General features: G+C 43.3%; 1 protein-coding gene across 12 annotated transcripts in view; it reads right to left on the reverse strand.

Moving 5' to 3' along the window:
• The window catches only part of adgrl2a (adhesion G protein-coupled receptor L2a), a 93282-nt gene extending 87967 nt beyond the window's left edge, over nt 1–5315 (reverse strand). For all 12 annotated transcript variants that reach the window (XM_069679772.1, XM_069679771.1, XM_069679770.1 and 9 more), the window contains exon 1: nt 4701–5315. The gene's annotated coding sequence lies outside the window, so the exon portion shown is untranslated. The remainder of the gene's footprint in view (nt 1–4700) is intronic.
• Nucleotides 5316–7178: the final 1863 nt, after the last annotated feature.

The following is a 7178-nucleotide window of genomic DNA, read 5'->3' on the forward strand; positions in this document are numbered from 1 at the left end:
TCTTCACTTCTTAAGCAGTGTTGCAATCACACTGAAGAATGCCACAACCCAACATGAATTTATTCTTGCCAAGAAAAACGCACATGGAGTAAAACTTACACTTGCAGTGAGTCAGAATAGTCAAGGACAGCAGTCGCTGTATGGAGGCAATATATTGCTCTGCTGTGTTTACCCTCACCATCCCTAAATAACAGCCCTGTCTTGTTGGAAAAGGGGCTTTTAAGTGTGGATGTGCTCCGCTCTCCTATAATCCAGCCGAGACATTACTCCTTCCCCTGGCAGACGTCCGCAGATCCCCCCTTCTCTCCCAGCCAGGCCCTGCTCTCGGCTGCTATGGCAGAGCCGCAATAACTGCTGTTTGCTCAGAGCCTCGCCTCCCAGGTTCTCCTCTGTCACACACAAATTGAATATTTTCCCAAATAGTGTTGCAGCTGTGCACAGATAAGGACGGGGTCCTGTTCGCAGACTAGAGCACGAAGAATGGGACGGGGTCGGAGTGTGTGTGTGTGTGTGTGTGTGAGGGAGAGAGAGAAGAACGAGAGAGAGAGTGTGTGTGTGTGTGTGTGTGTGTGTGTGTGTGTGTTTTCCATATCGTTAGTCTTCTTTAAATTATAAATTGAATAAATGTAAAATATTTAGTGAGAGCGAGATAAATAACTGTCATGTATAAAATGTAATTATCAAAAATAATTATAACATCTTCTAATAATTACACATTCGTCTGTTATTTTCATGTTATCTTTAAAATTATCCAAGTGTTGAAAACTAATTATAACCGATGGGATGGCTCCAATTTTAATCTGCCTTTAAAAAAGTTTTTTCTTTTTTTTAACACAACGCTTTATTGACAGACGTTTTATATTTGCTTTGGGAGTGCCCTGAACACACACCGCTAATAGCACACTGCACATCTTATCTGAAGCACACGTAGCACCATCATGTACAATAGAAACCAGGCCAATATGCAACAAGCGATCGTTTTATGACCAGAGGACGGTGTTTATGACCCACTTTTGCACTTTGTACTTCCTTATTCTCCTAAACACCTTCCAAAGAAACGCAAACCGAGTGGGGCAACGACAAAGAGATGCCAGATAAGCTCAGGGAGGCTGCCACTTGAGCTTGTGGAGGAGCCACCGGCTAATATCCGTGTTGTTTCTTGTCACCAGAGTTTCAATTGACCCTCACGTTCCTCCGCTTGTGTCCTTGCTGCGTAATGCTCTGCTAGGAAATTATTTAGGCAAGCAGAAAGTTTCACCTGCCATTTTCAGGGGCACCGAATCCCCCGCTGCACCAGAGGCCTTTGGCAAGTGGAAACAAATGTTTCACAAAATGGCAGGGAGGGGAGCACGCTGGCGCAAAGCATTTTACTGATTGCCAATCGTAAAATAAAATCAGTCATGAAAGGGGAGGTTTTTTGGCCCTCCAAAGGCCTGCACGTTACATCAAATTTGCCATAGCTTTCTTTTACAGCCTTGTTTCTTCCCTTTAATGGGCAGCAGTTATCCGCACAGTATGGCTCCATGTAGGTGGTTTAGCAACAGAAGAGATTGCATCTGAAAACACAACCCCACAATTTACACGCCAAATAACCAACTGCATGTAAATCTCACCGCTTTAACTCTCCTCTGACGCGCTCACAGCCTCCATCATTTGCTCGATTCTGCTATGGCATGGCTAACACATCCTTTGTATGAAGTGCAACTTGAAATGGGTGCTTGTTCCTAACACGCTGTTTAGCAACAAAGACTGTGATGCTCAGGACAGGAAAAAAAGAAAAAGATGAGCTTAAATGTTCACCCAGAATAAAAGCACTACATCCCCGTATTGTGACGCCAGCAAACACAATCCATTCAGCCACAATGCAACCTTTAAATCAATCATATGGACTCGCCAATCGCTGCTCAGACAAAGACAACAGGCTGATCTCCACGAGTGCGACACGGAAACAAAGTGAGGAAAATGTTGCCACTGGTCAGTGTGCAAGCGCCTGCATCGAATTGAATCAATAACAAATTACCTTAATAAAGCCGGAGTGGAAGTGCCTGGGTTGTTGGTGCGATTTAAAAATGTGGAGAGCCTATGAAAGCTGCGTTATGATCTGTTTAATGCACCAGTCAGACAAAAACCTCAGCTGCTGTAGGGGGGGGGGGGGGGGGAATACACTCCAGCAGAAAATGAAGCAACAGTCCGTAATGTCACAAAATTTGATGCGTTCACACCCACTCACGGCGATCACACTCACTGAGACGTAAGAGTATCGTGTGCGTGAAGAGTGCGATATGAAAGAGTTGAGAATAGAGTGATATGTAGCACGCTGTCTGCCCCCAAACCCATACACAAGTGTGCTGGGCTGTATTGATCTGAACGAACGAGCAAAGGGGGGCAATCTGGTGCTCTGGCAAATCAAGAGCAGCTGCAGTTCTTTGGAAACGGACGCACTTCCACTGAAATATGAATATAGACTGAAATATGTACTCTGGAGTGTTGGATTCAATAGCAAAATGCTCATAAGGGCATGCTAAAGCTGGAGCGATTAGCATTGAGTTTCAATGTTTTACCCGCTTTTACAAGTAGTTTTTATTATATTCAGTGAGCGTAGACACACAAGGAACTAATCAAGGAATAAAAATTGTGAAAATGTTGTCAAGTATTTATTAAAAATTCAAAAAAGTAGCGCTTTGCAATGTTGAAGATTTTTCATTGCATCTTATTTTGCTGCGAACATCCGAATGTTTTTTCCAACACTACACTTCTTTGAGAGTCCCTGTGTAATTACTGTATTGTGCGAAAGCTTTGACATAATCTCTCGCCCAAGCGCACAAACAAATACAACTGCGATTATGCTATACACAAGATGTCAGACGGACCTACTTACAAGAAAGAGCGGAGATACACAAGTCTCTGTTTTTACCAGCTCACACACTCTCACTCTCGAGCTTTTAAGGCTCAGCCAAACCCAGTGGCAGAAAATACGACTCCTTCCATTGTGGAAGGGCTCTGGACACTTTGATATGCTAATATGTTCCTCCCAAACAGCTGGAATTTGCACTTGCATTAATTCAAACATTTTTTTTATGCACAAACACGTGAAGAAACGGAGTACACCAATAGAAAGAGCTGGATTGAGACGTGTACAGCTCCTGGAGCGAGATAAAGCATGCAGTGAGCTTATTTCTTACACATTCCTTAAAACTCCACACTTGTTCACAAATAGACAGCCTTTGTATTTAACTGAATGTCACTTTGTTATGGTACGGGAGGCAAGATAAAGCCACTTCATCCTGCAAACACTGGGTTTATTCTTTTGTTTTCAGTCATATCTTGAATATGTAGCCTTGGAGAGAGACGACTGTGCCTATTCAATCAGTACTGCAGTGTAAGATCACTGGGTTCATATTGGATTTGAAAAACACAACACATGTGACATTGAAGTGTGTATTTCTCTAACAGCCAGCTATGATGAATGTGTTCAAGACCAAACACAGAAATGAGACACATTCATGGAGTCTAATCCAGGCAGGAATTTGTAGCTCCCTCTCTTAAAAAAAAAAAAATCAGACGCACTAGCAAAAAACACACACACAAAAAAAGCTAAGGGCATGTAGAGGCTGGAGCTAAATTTATCCCAATCCACTGATCGATCAGTGAGAAAGATTACTGCTGTGCTCCAGGCTGCCGTGCATCACCGGCTGGCTGGCCGCTGTGTGTGTTTCTCGGGCCGGGAGATAAGCACACACCGCACCGCGTGTGTGCCTCTGCTGCCTACTTTAACACATGGTTGACAAGACGCTTTTTGAATCGGTAGGCCTAAATAATAAATGTGCAGTAAGAGGATCTAATTTTACAGCCACTCTACGCCGACTGGCTTTGGGTTAAGTCTAAGCAGCCAAATCCGTCCTCTTTTATATGTGTTTTTATATTTATTCCTCGCTTTGATTGATTTCCGCGACTTTCCCTGCGTTTGTAGCACATTGCATCATCATAAACTCCCTCTCTCTTTGACCAAAAGTAATTATTACATTGGTAGGCGAGCCTGGACTAGTTTTCGTCCTTTCTTTTCTTTCTTTGGAGAAATAGTCTAGCCCCCAATTATAATGGATTAGCCTGTGAATGCTCTCAAGAATCACACCGACATCGCTTCTCAGGTCACAGCTCCCAGCATAAATCCCTATTCAACAAGACCGTCAGTGGATTTAAACAAAAAAAAACCCTGGTGACCAGCACCACCAACTTAACTACAACTGTGAGGGCATACATTCCAATTAAATGGTGCTTTACATGTTCTGGTTCACGTAAATACACCGCCTCACCCCCACTTTTTAATAGTTTCCATTCAGCCAAACTGCAGCCGAACAAATCAATCACACCTGGTTATGTTTTGATTGACCATTTTTCAATTAGCAACGGGACCCGCTCGGACAATTCACCACAAAACAATATGACTGGTCTTGATTTAAAGACGCATTATGGTTGTTTATCCAACTAAATTTGGACCCTTTTTACTTTAAAAGTATATTGCAAGACTTCAGTCATGTTTTGGTGTTATTTAAAAGAACCTCGTTACTAAATATATTTTTGTTAACGTAAGATAGCAAAGACAGAAAAGTTACTTCACGCCTCTTTAACTTGTCAAAATCCTGCTAAAGCTCAGGTTTATTGAGTGAGACCACGCTGCAAAATAAAAGAAATACTCTTACCTCAAAGCAGAGAAGCCAAACAGGCTCAAGTGAAGTCAATAGGGATGTGAAGTGTTAAAGAAAATTTAAAAAATAAATGTCAGATTGTGGAAAGACAGTCCTCTGCAGCGAAGAGTCTGCAGGTTTGAGGCATGCTCCCCTTCTCTGGGACAGACTGACTGAGGCTGGCTACCAGGCGGCAGGTCCCCCTCTCAGCCCGTACATCCCGCTCCTGCACCGGACACCACACACTTCCATGGCCGGCAAGGTGTTGCTATGCTCAGTCCCGACTCATCTGTTCTCGGCTTCACACTCCCGAAGAAGCAGCAGCAGCGGCGGCGGCAACAAAACACACGAAAAAAAGCAGAGGAGGAGAGAAGCGGAGCTCGGGGACCCAGAAACCGCTGAGTGACACACAGAGAGGGACACACAGAAAGAGAGTGGGGGGCTTTCAATGTCTGCTAAAAAGTGTGGGAGAATTCAAAGCTCTCTCCGCTGACGACTTCTCTCGTGGCTCCTGTGAATGAGACAGTGAAGACTTTAGGAGGGGTAAGTTTCAGCGGCTCGCGCGTGGAAAAGATCCCGCTCACAGTGTTGTTGAGACAGTTGGAGGAAGCGGCGCGAGCGGGGCTTCCAGTAAACAGCGCCAGTGCAGAGGAGAGGAGAGCAGGCTGCCGTCTGCACGAGCTGTCTGAGCGAAGAGAGGGGGGGCTCCGGTAAAACCCGGCATGGATTCCGGATCTGCGCTGACTCGGAGTTGAGAGACTAATCAAACTTATTATCATTCCCGGAAGTAACAGCTCGTTTTTTTTACTCTTGGAAAAAAAAAATCATCTACGTCATACAGAAAAGAAGGAGGTTATCAACACAACCCTCCTCATTTTTTGCCTCTTTTTCAGCTCACACTGTCTTCCTTTTGGGCAATGAGAGGCCCATGCTCTGTCACAGTAGGCAGTCCAGCCTATTCAACCAATGAAAGAAGACTTATTCTACTGTAATACTAGCAAGCATCAAAAGGAACATGGAAGCACAGACACTTTTTCTGCCCCTTCTTTCAGTCCAACCGGCCTCAAAGGATAACACAGTGGCCCAGGCAGCAGTGGTCAAGCTGCTGCAGCTGAGCCAAAAGTGTGTGTGTGAAGCCAAAAAAAAAGATATTTTTTCCTCAATTGTGTTTTTTTTTTTCTTTCTTTCCTCTTGCCCTTTTCTTTTACATGATTCATGACACCATTCGGCAGTTGAGGGATTTGGTCAGGCTGCCATGACTTTGACCTCTGCCCTCCTAACGAGAGCTGCATGTTATGTTGGTGATCCATTGTTTGTATTCACTGTATTAAACAAGTGATTAAGGGTAGTTCAGTGCAACATTTCTAAGGGGTGTTCCTGTTGAAAAGAGGCTGGATTGTAGGACTTTATTCAAGCTTTTATTATTAAGACCTCATACAAAGAAAAGTGAAGTATGTCTTTGAATTTCAAAATCTAATTTTCCGTGCAGCTGCTGTTTCTCATATCTTCATTATCTTTAAAATCAGAAGATCTGATGATAAACAAGACATGCCGGTCAGTCACAACTGTTTCGTGTTTATTCCTGCTTTCGATGAAGACTCGGAGCATGTTATGATCCGGTCGAGGAATTCTGTCCAGAAACATTATCAGGCAGGACGTGGGTACACACCTGGCTTCAATAAAAACTGTCTTTCACCCACTGAGGGGAAATGTGAAGTTGAGTCATGCTTGCCAGGTGAAGGTGAACGCAGCAGAGGGGCAGACTTATGTTTTCATAAGCATAATTTTACATAATAATACAGCCCTTTCTTTTTTTTTTTTTCTGCGAGGGACAAAGAAGAGAAAACAGATGTAATAAAAGGTCACCCAGTGGCAGGCGTCCATATCTGGAGAATGTTTATTTATAAGGCGAGACTAAGAACACGTGTGGTGTCTCTATGGCTGCAGTGTGTAGCAGCCTCAACTGCCATTTTGCATGAATTCAGTTGAATCTGCTTCCTCGGATTGTCAACAGAGGGCATTAGACTTGTATTGCAACACTTGTGAATGAACATAATTTATTGGACTGTAAAAATTCACAACCAAGCGGCAGAGATATCAGTTTGAATCATGCTGTAATTAATTTTATTTAGCTAATTATAGACCACCTTTCATGTGTGTGTGTGTGTGTGTGTGTGTGTGAGACAAGTCGCAGCAGTTGCACATAAACTGTTAATATGCATGTGTTTATGATAAACTGTGATATAATCATGTTGAAAATGCACAATAAAGCACGAAATCACTCATTAAATGCTGCTGAATAAATGCAAAATAAAGAGCAAAATAAACCTCTTAAAAAAACATATTTACACTCCAACACAACTGAAAGCTCAGTGTGTTTCCCGCCCGGTAAAGCTGTAGCTGCAGTGTTTCCCTGTTTTCATTTCAGTTGAAAACGATGGCAGATGCTTTGGACAGACCTCAGTCATCCATGGTGAGAGCAAACATGTCTCC

The sequence above is a fragment of the Semicossyphus pulcher genome, unplaced genomic scaffold (genome assembly GCF_022749685.1).
Source record: "Semicossyphus pulcher isolate SPU_LCO1_2020_fin unplaced genomic scaffold, fSemPul1.0.p SCAF_4, whole genome shotgun sequence".
Taxonomy (NCBI): Eukaryota; Metazoa; Chordata; class Actinopteri; order Labriformes; family Labridae; genus Semicossyphus; species Semicossyphus pulcher.